Genomic DNA, 18,251 nt, shown 5'->3' on the forward strand with positions numbered 1-18,251 from the left:
GGCATAACTATACCAAAATAGATGCCATTGGTAACTATTCTAATCTTGGTGTGCTATTGAGTAGTACGTAGCTTTACACAATAATCTCAAGTCAGTACTGTAATATGCAGTTTACGGTACAAACATCAAGAACATTGCATAGTTACTACGATACATCCCAATAGATCAAACTTTCCTATCTTTTATCCTTTTCGAATTCACTAATATCTGAAACTTATTCTGATTACAATATCCATTAACAATTAATAACTATAACATCTTTTTCCTCATCTAGAGCAAGTCTATTACCACAACTTACTTTTACGTCCTCTTGTCTTACATTAAGTAGGCTCGCCAATTAGCTTTATAATTTATGGTGTGTTAGAAAATACTTTTCACCGATAAACTCTTTCAAAACCTATTTCACTTATTATCACAATCCTTATCTTAAAGGACTAATCATTAACGCATCAAAATTTATTCCCTTGTAAAGTAATAACAACAGAACATATAGTTCTAACACTAACATAAAAGTATACAGACCCCAAGTCAAACAATACATAAACGAAGAGTGCCATCCTTCTTCTTAACAAACAATACTGGCGCTCCCCATGGTGACAAACTAGGGCGGATGAAGTCCTTTTTAAGTAGTTCTTGCAACTGTACCTTTAACTCCTTGAACTCTTCTGGTGCCATTCTGTATGGTGTTATGGAGATTGGATCCACACCAGGCAGAACATTAATTTCAAACTGCACCTCTCTTTCTGGAGGTAATCTTGGCAATTCATCAGGAAACACATCTGGAAATTCATATACTGTAGGGATGTCCCTCACTGCTGGACTCCCCACTTGGGTGTCTACCACATGTGCCAAGTATGCTTCACACCCCTTTCTGATAATTTTTCTGGCTAGTGCAGTCGAAATGATGTTTGATGGCAATAGCTGCCTCTCCCTATGTATTACCACATCACTGTATTGAGGGAGACCAAAAGTGACTGTCTTCAGCCTACAGTCAATCATGGCATGATGCCTGGCTAACCAATCCATACCCAAGATGATATCATAATCTCTGAAGGGCATTTCAATGAAATCAGACAGAAAAGTGTGCCCTTGGATCACCAAAGGACAATCCCTATACATTCTATTAGCCCTGACCTCTTATCCTAACGGACTTGTTACTAACACCTCAAAGTCCATTTTTGTACATGGAACAGTAATGCAATCAATGATGCTAGTACTCACATAAGAATGGGTAGAACCTGGATCAAATAACACAAACACATCTTGATTAAAAGTTGAAAAGGTACCAGCCACAACATCAGATTTCTCGACTTATTCTCTCTGTCTCTTTGTGTAGACTCTGACTGAAGCACTATCTTACTCTGATTGTTTCACTGTGCCTTGGCTGCCTGCTGGATTACCTCTACCCCTGCCTCTACCTCTGCTGGGTGGTTGTGAACCTCTGGTGACAGGGCTCTGAACTAACCCTTCAGTAGTAGTAGAAGGTGGTCTAACTCTACGGGCACTGGTGCAGTCCTTGGCAAAGTGTCCTATGCCTCCACAGTTATAACAGGCTTCTATGGCCTTGTAGCATACCCCACCATGATTTCTACCACAAGTTTCACATTGGCAGGGAGGGTAGGAACTTCTAGTTGTTTGACGACTGGACCCTGGTGGTCTCTGCCTTGATGATCCACTTCTGTTATATCCCTGAGCTCGGGGCTCCTCAAATTCTTTTCTCTTTCTCAAATTACTGTTTGAGCTCTGACCCATAGGTTTCTCCCTCTTCTCTATTTCATGTTGCCCTTGTAGGGGTTGGGTCTGTACTTAGGCTTGGGCTAACAGATTATTAGCCATTTGTTGAAAGAAAGTGGCCATTAGCTGGGCCATTTGTGCAGTAATTTGTACCAGTAAAATTGGTACAGTCGAGCCTTTGACACTTTGTGGAGCTGGGGCCTCAACTTGTACCTTAGCCTCTATCGATTGATCGACTGAACGATCACCCTTTTCCATAGTCAATTCGAGGATCTTAGACCTCCTGAACAATTAACACAAGGAGATTTCCTCCCGTTAGTGCATATTTATAATGTCATGTACTATATGTATCAAACAATGACATTGAGCAGTTGTACTATGAAGAAAGAATATTCAAATTACAGGTCAAAACAGAATTTAAAAACTTTGCTCTGATACCACTAAAACATGTCACACCCTACCCCTCTGTAAGGCATAACATGATCCTGTAGTATACCTAATGAATTACCAACTTCGTCTACTGATAACCTATTCAATACACTACAAGAGATTTTAAAACTTTTCTTACTTCTTTTACAGTGGTGAGCACTCTTTACAGGTGTTAAAAAAAAATTTTGAACTGAAGTGAAACAGCTAACACATTTGAAGAAATAATAATTTCTGTAAAAATTTTGGCAGAGTGCCATTTGTATTTTGAATAAAGAAGTTCTTCAAAAACCTGTAAAAAGCACTTCAAATATATTTCTCAGTCTCAACTCCAATATTTGATCAACTCAATATTTTTCTCAACTCAAATCCATAATAATTTTTCAATATTTCTAAAGGCTGAGATAAAAGAAATATAGTATAAATTTTACAAGCCCAAAATAATTTATAATTTATTTTACAACTTCAATGTACAATTTTAATTTACAACTGCTCAAAACTAAGAACACTATATACATACAGTGAACATACATTACAATACAAAATGCAAAATATGGTATAATCAGTATACCCGATGATCTCTCACTGAAGCACTAGCAGCTTAGTCTACTGTCCTCTCAGTCTGTCTACCTGCGACAGCAATGAAAAGCTATCGCTGAGTAAAATTTACTCAGTGGTGCACAATAACAATTTGAAATGCAATACATAAATCTTTTATTGACAATTCACAAATCAAATAGTTCACAATTCCATTTTACAATTTACAAAGTTCATATAACATAAATTTGATCAAATAACTGAATAATACAGTTTTGCCAATCAATAACACCATTTGATCAAATAACTGAATAATACAGTTTCGCCAATCAATAGCACAATTTGATCAAATAACTGAATAATACCATTTTGCAAATTAATAACACAATTCGATCAAATAACTGAAGAATACAGCTTTGCCAATCAATAACACAATTTGATCAAATAACTAAATAATACCGTTTTGCAAATCAATAACACAATTTAAATGTTGCACAATTACATTTCACAAATTATCAAAGCTCATTATAGAAAAATTTTGAGTCAAATAATTTAATAAACACAGTGTTGCCAATTAATACACAACTTAAGCCATGACACAAAGTTTTCGATTAATGCCGTGTTGTACACCACGACAAAGCAATCTATAACCCCACTAATCGAAATCAATGAGGGAGGAAGCAAGCTATATAATGAGTACTCATCCGATCTACAACCTCAACTGGTAAATCAGAGAGGGAGGAAAATAAATGATCTCAACCCCATAAATGGAAGAGGAATAGTGTGATACTGTCATGCTAAGTGTGAACACAAAATCAATTCCAAACATTTTATTCAAATGATTCGTGAGAAATCCAATAAATTTCCAAAGTCATAATTTCATTCACAAGATGGCAACACAATTCAAAATTAAATTCAAATTTCCATAAATCACACTAAATCAATTTTTCAATGACAAAAGGCTCAAATAAGGTTTATTGTGCACAAACACAATTTAAAACAATAACATACAATTAATCATAATTTATTTCAATTGAAAAATTCAAAAGAAATAACTATTGTGCACAAACACAATTTAAAACAATAATATAAAAATAATCATAATTTATTTTTCAATAATCATAATTTATTTCAATTGAAAAATTCAAAAGAAATAATTATTGTGCACAAACCTCTGATATATGCCTCTTAGCTCTGACTCAGTTTTTCATTCCCCTTCCCTGAGTCTTTGCTAACTGAGAAACACAATTTGAAGTGTTTCAGTACTCATTTAAACTGTCTCTAACGATAATGCTTAATAATTAATTCATTGAGTTCTATCATTTCTTTAGTCAGCCTAAGATGTTGACCTTCGATATAGTCTAGGTGAATTAGGTCTTAATGTTACCAATATGTCACATTTGATAGCCTTTTAGTGTTGGTACATATTACCCAATTCATTTCCATGTTTGTTGCATTTTATTGCAATTTGTCGGATTCCGGTATACTAATTTGAGCTAGCCGGATGACCTAGTTTTCTCGATTTTCGGGTTTCGATCAAAAGTACAAACTTGTAAATCTATGCCTTATTGCACGCGGGGCAAAATTTCAGGTCATTCTGAGTTATGTAGACCAAGTTATGGTCATTTTACTATTGCTGGTCAGAATGTACCAAAATTGGTCACTTTAGGTCATTTTAGGTTCGACCAGTTTTTGGACCCGAACTTGTGCAAGCTATTTGACTTGCTTATGGTCATTTCTGGGCTTTGGTGTCTTCATAAGACTTGTAGATATATGTCTCAAGTATTCATGGTAAAAATTTTAGGTCAATTGGATCTTTTTTGAGTGAGTTATGGCCTAAATACTAACTATGCCCAATTGGTCAATTTTCAGGCCTTAAATGCACTAATCCGGATTTGGTCATTTTTCAAAGTTACCTTACAAGCAGAATTTTGGTAAGCTTCCTTCATGAAAGTTGGCACATTATGTGCCTAGTTTCACCTCCAATTAGTCTCATACCAATTGAAGCTACACACTTAAGGTTCTAGGCCAAAACACACACTGCCTTCCCTATTGCACATTGTCCATCACTCATCAAAGGATGCATTTAACACTTACCAATTTGCACATTAATGCCATTTCTGTTTTGTACCATAACCTAAACACAATTCACAACATATTTTTGGTCATTTTGGCAGCTTACAATCACACTCAATATGCACCATATAGTACAGAATTTTTCAAGCTCAAATTACAACAATTCAATCACCTAACCTAGCTCATTTATATGTCCAACCTCACACCATCATACATATACACAAGCTGCCATAACAAGTACCAGAATTCAACATTAATACATAAACCAAACATGAAATAACATTTTTATGGTTCACCAAATCAAGTTGTTGATTCATACACCTCTCTCCATTAATGTCCAAGCTTCCAAATTCAAGTATACATTCACAATATACTTAGTATACTTCACCCAATTTATTCCTACACATATAAACACATAATCAGCCCTTTAATCTACCATTTACAAGCAAGAATAAACTGTCCTCAAGGAGTTTCCATGGCTGCCAAAAATACAGCTCTCCCTTTAAACATCAAACCTCAAAATTCTTTCCACAATTCAGGTACCCATAACCTCCTCACAAACTTTAATGAAGCAATAACCAAAAACACAAACTTACCACTTTGGAAACTCTTCAAAACCTCTCCAAAACTTGGTCTTCTTGCTACCTATCTACTGCCCATGGTGTGGTGGTCAAGTTTAATGAAGAAACCTTAACCATTGGGAGCTTGGATCATGGATGCATGGAGGTTGGAGCTTGGACGGCCATGGGAGAGTTTGGGAGCTTTTTGGTTTGGCCATGGGAAGAATTTGAGGAAGAAGAAGGTTTGTAGAAGTTAGTGAAGAGTGACAGAATTTTTATTGATTTTCCAAGTGTTTAGTGGTCCACTAATGTAAGAATATTATTACTTTAATTCAACTTTCAATTATTCAACATTAAACCCCTTTTTTTTCACTATTTAAACTATGGACCACCATTTTAATTTTCATGGTATTTTCAAAGTTTAATATCATTTATTTTTAATGTACATTTAGGTCAAAAGGCCACTCGGGATGTCAAATGACCACAATGCCCCTGTTCGGGTTGCATTCCCAATTTTTCGGTAACACCGGGTTTTGTCCGTTTTTCGATTTCTCACTTTTCTTTGTATTAATTAATTAATTTTTTTTGATATTTCTAATGGTATTTATGCTTCAATAGACGTCTATTTGAGTCTTAAAAATATTTTCCAGGGTTCCCCGCAGTCCAGGGCTAGTCAACGGTCCACGCCGCAACTTCCCGGTGCGGTCACCCATCGCTAGATTTCTCGGCTTGTTTAACTTGGATACATTTCATTGTTATTATTTTTCTTGTATTTTCTTTTCTTATATTTCGTTATTTTATGTCTCCTCACTCATATCCAAGTATAGTTATAGGCATTCTAGCTGTCCGGACCGACACTAGTCACAGGAACAGTAGAACGTACTATCGAACATAGGGGTGTTATATGAGTAGTCAGTCCTAACTAGCAGAAAATGTGCTGACTTTGTCAATCTATCCACTATCACCCATACTGCATCATGCTTCTTCTGGGTGAGAGGTAGACCACTAACAAAATCTATAGTGACACTAACAAAATCTATAGTGACTCTGTCCCATTTCCATTCAGGTATGCTTATAGGTTATAGCAATCCTGATGGAACTTGATGTTCTACTTTAACTTGCTGACATGTCAAACACTTAGTCATATAGTCAGCTATATCCTTCTTCATACCAGGCCACCAATAATGAGGCTTCAAATCATTATACATTTTTGTGCTTCCCGGATGCATAGCATAAATACTAGTGTGTGCTTCTTTCAGAATACTAGTCTTCAGTTCCCCATCATCTGGTACACACACTCTTCCTCTGTAGTACAAACACCCATCTACTTTCACCTCATAATCAGTTTCCTTCCCCTCTGGAATTTTACCCACAATAGGCATTAATTTGTCATCGGCCTTCTGCCCATCTTGTATCTGTTGTAGCAGGTATGGCCTCACTTGTAACTCAGCCAAAATAGCTCCATCTTGAGCTAAGGACAGGCGGGCATTTAGTGATCTTAAAGCTGTGATGGACTTCCTACTCAAAGCATTAGTAACTACATTTGCCTTCCCAGGATGATAATCTATCACACAATCATAGTCCTTTAGGAACTCAATCCATCGCCTCTGTCTAAGATTGAGCTCCTTCTGGGTTGGCAAATATTTTAGACTCTTGTGGTCTTTATGGATGTAGCATTTTTCACCATATAAATAATGCCTCCATATATTCAGTGCGAAGATAATTGTTGCTAACTCCAAGTCATGAGTAGGGTAGTTCTGTTCATGTGGCCTTAACTGCCTAGAAGCATAGGCGACCACTTTCCCCTCTTGCATCAATACACGCCTTAACCCATTATGCGAGGCATCACTGTAGACCACAAAGTCTTTTCTCGACACTGGCTGTGTTAACACTGGTGCTTCTGTCAACATAGCCTTTAGTCTCTTAAAACTGGCTTGGCACTTGTCGTTCCAGCCAAATTTCACATTTTTGTGTAACAACTTGGTCATTGGAGCAGCTCTGAGGGAAAATCCTTTCACAAATCTTTTGTAATACCCAGCTAGCCTCAAGAAACTTCTGACCTCAGTTGTATTTCTAGGAGGCTTCCATTCCATCACTGCTTCTATCTTTTTGGGATCCACTCTAATCCCCTCAGCTGATACTATGTGTCCAAGGAAGGAGATTTCACTCATCCAGAAGTCACACTTGGACAACTTAGCATACAGCTTCTTTTCTCGCAGGGTTTGCAGAATAATCCTCAAATGTTCATCATGTTCTTCCCTGGTCTTGGAATACACCAGAACATCATCAATAAAGACCACTACAAACCGATCTAAATATGGATGAAAGATACGGTTCATAAGGTCCATAAATGCTGCTGGTGCATTTGTTAACCCAAACGGCATCACTAGAAATTCATAATGTCCATATCGGGTTCTGAATGCAACTTTTGACACATATGCATCCTTTACCCTCAACTGATGATACCCTGATCTGAGATCAATTTTTGAAAATACACCAACTCCCTTCAACTGATCAAACAGATCATCAATTCTGGGCAACAGATATTTATTCTTCACAGTTACTTTGTTCAACTGCTGGTAATCAATACACAATCTCAAGGTTCCATCCTTCTTCTTCACAAACAGCACCGGAGCTCCCCATGGTGACACACTGGGGGCGTATGAACCCCTTATCAAGCAACTCATGTAACTGAATTTTCAACTCTCTCAATTCAATGGGTGCCATCCTATAAGGAGCAATAGAAATTGGTGCTGTACCCGGCATTACCTCAATAGAAAACTCGACTTTCGTTTCTGGTGGTAAACTAGGCAATTCTTCAGGAAATACATCTGGGAAGTCTCTTACTATGGGTATATCACACAGATTCTGCTTAGCCTGCCTAGTATCAACCACGTGTGCTAGGTAAGCTTCACAGCCTTTTCTCATCAATCTTCTTGCAATTGTAGCTGAGATAACATTGGACAGAAAATCCGTCCTTTCACCCATAACAGTAATCTCATTGCCCTCAGAAGTTTTCAGAGAAATCCTATTCAATTTGCAATCAACTATTGCCTGATGACGTGACAACCAGTCCATTCCCAAAATCACGTCAAACTCGTGGAAGGGCAATTTAATTAGGTCTGCCGAGAATTCATACCCCTGAATCCTCAACAGGCAACCTTTGTACACTTTATTCACTACCACACTGAGGCCTAGTGGATTTGTGACCAGAATGTCTTGATCACTCTCCTCTATTGGAACTCCCCTCTCTACGAGTAGTTTGATGCAGATGTATGAATGAGTGGATCCTGGATCCACCAATGCATGCACAGATGTGTTGTAGAGGGAGAACGTACCCCTAATGACATCCGGGGCATCTTGCTCCTCCTGAGCTCTAATGGCATAGGCTCTGGCTGGTACTCTGGCCTCTGGCCTCTCAGCTGACTCAGATGCAGGCCTCAGTGATGGACCAGCTGCCTCAGATTTACCGGGCTTCCTACCCCCTTGTGGTGCAGGAGCAGGTCTGTCTGCTTGTGCTGGAGCAGCTGTAGTAGTCCTCTTCGGACAATTTTTGATCTAATGTTCTGTAGTCCACACCGTAAGCATGCACCAGTCACTCTCCAACAGTCCCCCTTATGCCACTTCTGGTAGTATGGACAGGCAGAAGATGCTGGGGCTGGTCTCCTAAACACCGTCCCTGGAGAGCCGCCCACTGATGGTGTGGACTGGCCTCTCCTAGGTGTAAACTATGGTGCAGGCCCCACAGGGTGACCACGACCTTGTGGTTGTCCTGAACCCTGAGCAGGAGGACCTTTACTCTTCTTACTGGAAGCAGAAAATGAACTGGATTGACTTGGACCCCTCTTATGCTGTCTTTCCCTTCTAGTTTGCTCATTTATTCGGACCCTTTCTACTTTCGATGCAACATTTACTAATTTGGCAAAATCTGTGATCTCCAATGCTGTTATCATGACTTTGATATTGTTATTAAGCCCTTCCTCGAACCTTTTGTACCTCTCTTCCTCTGCAGGGACTATCTCCCTCCAATACCGGCTCAGTCTGACGAATTCTCGGTCATACTTTACTATTGATAGTTGCCTCTGTCTCAAACTGATAAATTCTCTTCTTCTCTCTTTTAAATACACCTTACTGACATACTTCTTCCTGAACTCTATTAGGAAGTAATCCTAGGTGATTTGATCCAGTTGCACCTCACTAGTTACTGTGTCCCACCATTGGTATGCATCATCCTGAAGTAGGGACACAACACCCTCCAGGTTCTACTCGGGGGTGCAATGAAGCTGTTTTAGTACTCTGATTGTTCTATCCAACCAGTTTTTCCCTGTCATGGGATCATCCTCCTTCTTTCCAAAGAAATCCACAGCCCCATGTTTTTGCAGTGTCTCCAGATGGGACTTCTGTGGTGCTGGTGGAGGTTGTGGTTGTAATAATCGTGGTGGAATTACCCCCATCATTTGCTGGTAAAACTTGGTCATTTGTTGAAATAATGCAAACTGAGGTTGGGCAGGTGCCTTAGCTACTGGTGGAGCAGATTCTCCCCTGTCCCCAGATTCCGCCATTGGTGGAGCACGACTCTCCACCTCTTTATCAACTGCTCTTTGAGAAGCAGGATCCATATCCTAATCAAAATAAGAAAATAAACAGATCTGCATCAGTGTCACCTTAACACTTACAAATACAATGCAATGGTATGCACTTTATCTAGGCCCAGAAACGGCTAAACCGATGCTCTGATACCACTAAATGTGACACTCCTTACCCGTCTACAGTGTAGCCGAGCAAGATATGCCACACATTGTGCTGGAGCACCAATTAACATTTCCATTACAATTTACCCTTTTTAATTCATTAATTTACAATTTTAATTAATCTGAATTTTTTTCGCAAATTTTATAGAAAATCTAGCAGAGTGCTGGCTATAAATTGGAAAAACAATTCTTCTGAACCTGTTTAAAAGACACTTCCAATATAATTTTCAAATCTAGAACTCCATTATACACACATCTCAACTCAATCTCAAAATCTCAACACTATTTTTAGAATTTTTTTGTTCACATCATCACTTGAAGCACATTCATGAATATTTCTCAACATTTCATTTTTCAACATAATATACAGAAAACTTCAATAACATGAAATTTCATATATTTACATTATCAAATAATTTCAAGAGTTTATAGTTACAATCCAAAACTAATACAAAATGCAAAATATAAAATGCCACCCAAAATCCTAATGTCCTACCAAGTGCACTGCAGATGTGAGGTGACTCTGGACTCAGTATGCAGCTCTGAAAGTTCACCCGGTCTGATGTCTGCTGGGCTCCCCAGCTATGTTTTCAGTACCTGTGCGTGGCGAAAATGACGCGCTAAGTAATTTTGCTTAGTGGTGACAATATAAAATAAAATAAAATAATAAAATAAAGTATGCAGAATATATGTTTACATTTTTTTGGTAGACTTAATTTCTGATATTTATTGTAGTATTATTCGATTAAAATTTGGTAAGATTTATTATCATTGCCCGAGTAACCCCTACTAGTCAGCTAGACTAGATAAATGGGTAAACTAGCACTAGGTACTAAGTACCTTAGACCATCACACCATCGGTCACATTGTGTCTCCCAGTGTGCAACAGAACAACTAATAAGCTGTAATAATTATCAGGGATAAAACCCAAGTATAACAACTCAATCAACATAGCCAAAGGCTATTTTATCACAGAATGGCACGTGAGGCCATAAAACACAGAATAGCATGAAGCCATATGCAGTACTACTAACAGAACCCTATTGGCATACCAACCTATCCAAACCAATCTTGCTAGGTGTACTAGGGCATGTTGCACTCTTAAATTATACAATTCTTGAAATTCAAGTTTAGGTGTTACTATTCAATTCATTAGTAAAAAAAAAAAATGTTGACTTTTACATGGACAATAGGTACATTGGTTTTAATACTCCCAACATACCACATTTTGCATTCTAAAATTGTTGGTATTGGTTGCCAATACCATTTATAAGCTTAATGTTAATTGTTCAAAATTTTCAGATTTCAAGCTTTGTGTTTACTATTCTATTAGTCATTTTTGCAGTGGGAATTTGGAAAAGTGGTTAACATGAAAGTTGTTCCTTATTTTGTCTAGTTACATTTCTTTTTTTGAATCACTCCATTTGGAGTTTTGTAGCTCAAGTTATGGCCCAAAACCCACAACTGGCCGGATTACAAATTTTCCAGATTTTACGGGTGACCAAATCTCTGATATTTTGAGCGGTGATCGCAGTCACTTTTTGAATATGTTATGGTCATAATTTGGGTTGGGTTTTCTTCATAAAAGTTATACTTCTATATCTCAGCTTGTTGCTAGTAAAATTTCAGGTCAATTGGACCTTTCTACACTGAGTTATGACCAAATGAATAAACACTGTTCATTTGGTCATTTTGCCTAGGCAGAATGCAGGTCACCCAGATTACGGCAATCTTTAGGTCAACTTGATTTGGTTTTATGGGCATGGTTTCTTCACCAAAGTTGTGCCATTATGTGTCTAGTTTCATGTGCAATTGGCTTTGCACCAATTTAACCTCTACAACTCTAGTTATTGCTGCCCAAACCTACTGGACTAATACCTAGTTCTGTAGGTCACCAAGGGCAGTCACTCTAACTTCAATTCCTACTACACAAACCACTTCATTTCTGATTCACACATAGCCAAATGGTCAGTAATTGACCAATAAAACTCTCTTTCACCAAATACATGAACAAAGTCTCAATTTCATGCTCAAACCCTAGCTCAACCATCCCAAAACTTACATTCACTTACCTTTCACTATCCTAAACAATAGATTAATGTTAAGGGCAGCCACAATACCATTTTAATTCTAAGAATTGTTCAAAACCCTACCAAGTTCAAGTTTGCGGGAATTTTAAACAAGACATACACATGATAGTTACTAAATTTTCTTGCAAATTTGCATCAAATACCACTCCTTCAACATGAATTGAAAGATAAAAATCAAGTTTAGTCACTAACCTCTAATGGAGCTAATCCAAAGCTTGCAAGAACTCTTCCTTTTGATTTCTTTTTGCTCCCAAGAGCTTCACCAAGATGAAATACTAAGGTTTTATGTTGGTAGGTTAGGGTTTTGTTGAGAGAGGACTAAGGGAAGGGAGCTTATTAACTTAAAAATGGTGGAGTGAGGGAGAGGTATGGGACGGCAATAAGATGAAGAGAGTGGCTGGTGTTTATCTCAGATTTTTTTGACCTCTTTTCTGCCCCTTTTTTGTATTTTAATTGTGTTTCATTAATTTGATTGGCCAAAGAAATTAATTACCTCATGCTTACATAAGCATTAGGTAATAAATCCAATTTACTTTCTTTTTCTTTCCTTTCCTTTCCTATTCATTTTTAAATAATTTTTCATCAATATTTATTCATATTTTATGTCATATAATTTATTTACATAAATGGACAAGTTGGTCAAAAATCATCTCTGAATACCAAATGACCAAAATGCCCTTCGTTTGGCTTAACAAGCCAAAATTGTGTGTACCGATTGATTAAATTTTCCTTATGTTTTCTTAACATTCTATTGTCATGGGAACCCCAATAATCCTTCCCTGAGGTCCCAAAAATTATTTCATGAAGCTTTCTTCAGGCCTAGGGTTATTAACGGCCTTCACCGTCACTTCCCCTTTGGGTTACTCATCATTGGGGTTTCGGCTTGTTTAACCTTAGTGCATTTCATTCCTAAAAATTTTCCTTGATTTTTTATGAGCATTATTTGGTTTCTTTATAACTCCTCACTCTAGTCTAATTATAATTTCAAATATTTTATCTGCCTGAACCAACATTGGCTACCGGAACAGTAGACTATACGGACTAGCTAAAGTGAAAATATTACAACTAGGGTGTGACAAGGCTAGTTGGAAAAGGGTTTCGCCAAAGGCAAGAAATCAACTATGAGGAGACTTTCTTGCCTGTTGCCATGCTTAAATCAATTACGATTTTATTAGCAATAGCTGCATACTATGATTATGAGATTTGCCAAATAGATGTCAAAATAGCTTTTCTCAATGAAAACATTGATGAAATATTTTCATGGAACAACCTAAGGGTTTTGAATCCCGAGATGGTTCCAAGGTATGCAAGCTAAAACGATCCATTTATGGGTTGAAACAAGTTTCGAGGAGTTGGAACATTCGTTTTAATGAAGTCATTAAATCATTTGGTTTTATAAAAAATATGGATGAGCCGTGTGTATATAAGAAGGTTAGTGAGAGTGTTGTCACTTTTCTTATTTTATATGTATATGACATTTTATTGATAGGTAATGACATAGGTATGTTAAAAACTGTCAAGGTATGGTTGTCAAATACATTCTTCATGAAAGACTTAGGGGAGGCAACCTATATTCTTGGAATTCACATCTATAGAGATGGAGTGAAAAGAATAATTGGTTTATCCCAAAGTCTATACTTGGAAAAGGTGTTAAAGAGGTTTAACATGCTTGATTCCAAGAGAGGATTGTTACCAGTAAGACATGGTATCCACTTTTCTAAAGAGATGTCTCCAAAGACACCAGAAGAAAGAGATAAAATGGCAAGGATTCCATATGCTTCGGCTATTGGAAGTTTAATATAGGCAATGTTGTGTACTAGGCCGGATATCGCATATGCTGTTAGTTTGACTAGCAGGTTTCAATCCAATCCACGTTTGGAACACTAGATAGCTATCAAGAATATCCTCAAGTACTTGAGAAGAACTAATGATTTATTCTTGATTTATGAAGGTGGTGACTTATAATTGGATGGTTATACTGATTCTAATTTCAATCAGATATCGATGATAGAAAGTCTACCTCTAGGTTTGTGTTCATTTGTAATGGAGGTGTAGTCAGTTGAAAGAGTTCCAAATAGAGTACGACTGCTGATTCCACTACAGAGGCCAAGTACATTGCTGCATCAGATGCTGCAAAAGAGGCTTTTTGGATAAAGAAGTTCGTGACTGTCACACCTTACCCCTCTGTAGGGCATAACATGATCCTGTAGAATACCTAATAAACTATCGAACTTCACCTACTGATAACTCATTAAGTACCCTACAAGGGATTTTAAAAACCTTTTTCTTACTTTTTGGAAGTGGTAAGCATTTTCTTACATTTAATATAAGTTTAAAAGCTAGCTAAAATTTTTATTCATTTTTTTTACACAAATTTTGGAAAATTTTCGGCAGAGTGCCATCTGTATTTTAAGAAAACAGTTCTTCAAAAACCTGTAAAAATACTTTCAATAATTTATTTCATCAACTCAACAACTACCACAACAAATTTTAACATCATTTCACAAACTCCAAAATTCAAATCAATAATTTACAACTCAATATTTCCATACATTTTTAATTAAAGTAAAAACATATTACATTTATCAACCACTTTACATTAGCAAATCCAAAATGATATTATTACAACTTTATACAACTGCTCATGACCATTTTTCACATATACATACAGTTATATACACAAATATAAACATTACATTCAGGGTATAAATTTATACCCGACAAAACTTCAGGAAAGGTGGCTCCAAGATCCTCAGCAGCTCACTTTGCTGCTCCTCTAGTCTCTATATCTATGACAGCAATAACAACCATCACTGAGTACTATGGTTCAGTGGTGCACAACATACTAAAATAACATTTATACATAATTTAAATTATACTTATTCAAACACATTGCTGAAAATGGAAGACATATGCAAAACATGATTTATAAACTTTTAGTCCAATAATTTCATTTAGGAATTCTCAAATCAATTTCATAAAAACACACAGTAATATCATGCCATGCAAAACATATTCATCTCAATAGCTGGAAGCTTATGAGAAATCACAAGGCTAGCTAGCTCAATCTATGGGTACCCATTCAATTTCTTCCTCTACTAGCACACACCTCAACACTTCAGCCAGAGAGGGAATCAAAATTCGAAACTATTTCTTTCCACTAGTCATGCTAGTGAGGTATTCAAATATATGGTCATGACACTGTGGTTTCAAAACAATCTTAACAATTTACTAAACATTTATTGCCATTTCAACCACATACAAGTAAACTTTTAACAATTTAAGTAAAAAACATAATGCATATTTTGCAATATAAGTAATTCATTTCATACACTTTGTAAATGAATTTTAAAGAATATTGATGTTGTGTACAAACCTTATACGAGTCTCCTCTTAGCCTTGACTTGATGCTTCGGGTTCTTTCTCGGTATTCTTTTCCACTAAAATTGTAACACCCTTATGTTCGGTAATGCGTTTTACTGTTCTGGTGACCAGTGTTTGTTCGGACAGTTAGAATGCCTAAAACTACATTTAAATGTAGTGAGGAGACATAAAATAATGAAATACAAGAAAGGAAAATACAAGAAAAACAAAGGAAAAATAATTGCAATTAAATGAAACTAAGTTAAACGAGCCAACACCGCAGCGATGGGTGATCGCACGGGAAAGTTACGGCGCAGGCAATACCCGACTCCAGGACTGCAGGGAACCCTTGGAATTTAGTTTCGAGACATAATTAAAGACTTATTGAAGTATAAATGTCCATAGAAATATGAAAGAAAAATTAATTAATTAGTACAAAGAAAAACGAGAAATCGAGAAAACGACAAACCTCAGTGTTACCGAAAAATCGGGAATGCAACCTGAATAGGGGCATTATGGTCATTTGACATCCCGAGTTGCCTTTTGACCTAAATGTCCATTAAAAATAAATGATATTACACTTGCAAAATGTCATGAAAAATTAAAGTGGTGGTACATAATCTAAATAGTAAAAGAAAAGAGGTTAAATGTGGGAAATTAGAAAACTTGGACTAAATAAGTAATAATCTTCATTAGTGCTCCACTAACTTCAGCATTTGGACACCTAAAGGGACACTTGGGAGGTGCAGCACTCATCTTCAACCTTAGGAAGAGAACCAGCCGAATCCTTTCTCCCAAGGTCCATCCATGGCGTCCACACTCTAAGCTCAAGTTCACCATGTTCTAGCCACTTTTTCCATTAGGTTCCTTCACTAAACTTGACCACCATACCTTGGGCAGCATACTAGGAGCAAGAAAGTTAAGTTTTGGTGAGGTTTTGAAGAACTTCAAAAGTGGTAAGTGAGTGTTTTCAATTCTTGTTTCATTAAAAGTGTAACCAAGGTTGTGGGTAGTTGATTTATAGAAGAATTTTTAAAGTTTGATGTTTTAATGGAGATGTAAATTTTGGCAGCCATGGAAATTCAATATATGTAGCTTGTTTTTACTTGTTTATGGTTGTTTAAGATGTTTTTATTGATGGCAGCATGGATATGTGTATAATGGTTTGGAATTGGGTATGTAAATGTGGTATGTTCACGTGGTTAAATGGTGTAAATGGACTTTGGAAAATTCTATGCTATAGTATGCATATTGAGAATGGTTACAAGTTGTCCAAAATGACCTAAATGTGTTGTTAAATGTGTTAATGGTAAGGTACAAACCAGAATTGGCATGAAGGAAGTAGTTTGGTAAGTGGTAAGTGTTGAATATGTAATTGGTAAGTGATGAGAAGTGTGTAGTAGGACAGTGTGTGTTTTGGCTTAGAACCTTAAGTGTGTGACTCCAATTGGTATGAGACCAATTGGAGGTGAAACTAGGCACAAAATGTGCCAACTTTGATGAAGGAAGCTTACCAAAGTTCTGCTTAGAAGGTGACTTGAAAAATGACCAAATCCGGATTAGTGACTAGAAAGCCTGAAAATTGACTATTTGGGCAGTAGTTAGTGTTTTGACCATAACTTACTCAAAATAGGTCCAATTGACCTGAAATTTTTACCATGAATAGTTTAGACGTATATTTACAATTCTTATGAAGACACAAAAGGCTAGAAATGGCCAGAACCAAGCCAAATAGCTTACACAATTTCAGGTACCAAAACTAGCCGAACCAAAAGTGACCTAAAAATGACCTAAGCCTACCATTTTAGTGCATTCTGTCTAGCATTGGTAAATTGACCATATCTTGGCCTATACAACTCAGAATGACCTGAAATTTTGCCCCGCGTGTAATAAGACATAGACCTACAAGTTTGTAGTTTGGACTGAAACCCAAAAACTGAGGGAACTAGGTCGTCCGGCTAGGTCAATATAGTACACTGAAATTCGGTAAATTACAATAAAATGCAATACACTTGGAAATGAAATTGGTAATATATACCAACACTAAAGGGCTATAAAATGTGACATATTGGTAAAATTAGAATTGACTTACTTAGAGTGCATCAAGGGTCAACATTATAGGTTGACTAATGAAATGAATTGAAGGGAATAGTGCCAAGAAAATTTAAATATTGGATTTTATTGTTAGAAACAAATTCATTGAGTACTGAAACACTTTAAATTGTGTGTTTCAGTTGAAAAGGATATTGAGAAGCATAAGGAACACTAAGTCAAGGCCTAGAGGCGACTCAAACCAGGTTTGTGCACAATAATTTTGATTTCTCATTTTCTACTTAAAAATTTAATTAAACATTATAGTTTTAAAATTGTGTCTGTGCACAATACTTTTTTTTATTCACTGCTTTTACTAGAAAATTGATTTGGAGAATTGAATTATGAATACTTTTTTGACTGTTTTGGCTTTAGGAATATTATTTGGAAATTATTGTGTTGCCTACTTTGCAAATGAAAATTTTGAGATAAAATGTGATTTGTGGTTTGTATGAAATATTGTGATTTGAAATTGTTTTGATTTACACTTGGTATGACAATATTACTATATTCCTCCTCCATTTATGGGGTGAGTGTGATTATATTCCTCCCTCTTTGACTTGTCAGTCTGAGGTGAGTGTGGATGAGTACTCATTATCTAGCTAGCTTCTTCCCTCATTGAT

The sequence above is a fragment of the Hevea brasiliensis genome, chromosome 6, assembly GCF_030052815.1.
Source record: "Hevea brasiliensis isolate MT/VB/25A 57/8 chromosome 6, ASM3005281v1, whole genome shotgun sequence".
Taxonomy (NCBI): domain Eukaryota; kingdom Viridiplantae; phylum Streptophyta; class Magnoliopsida; order Malpighiales; family Euphorbiaceae; genus Hevea; species Hevea brasiliensis.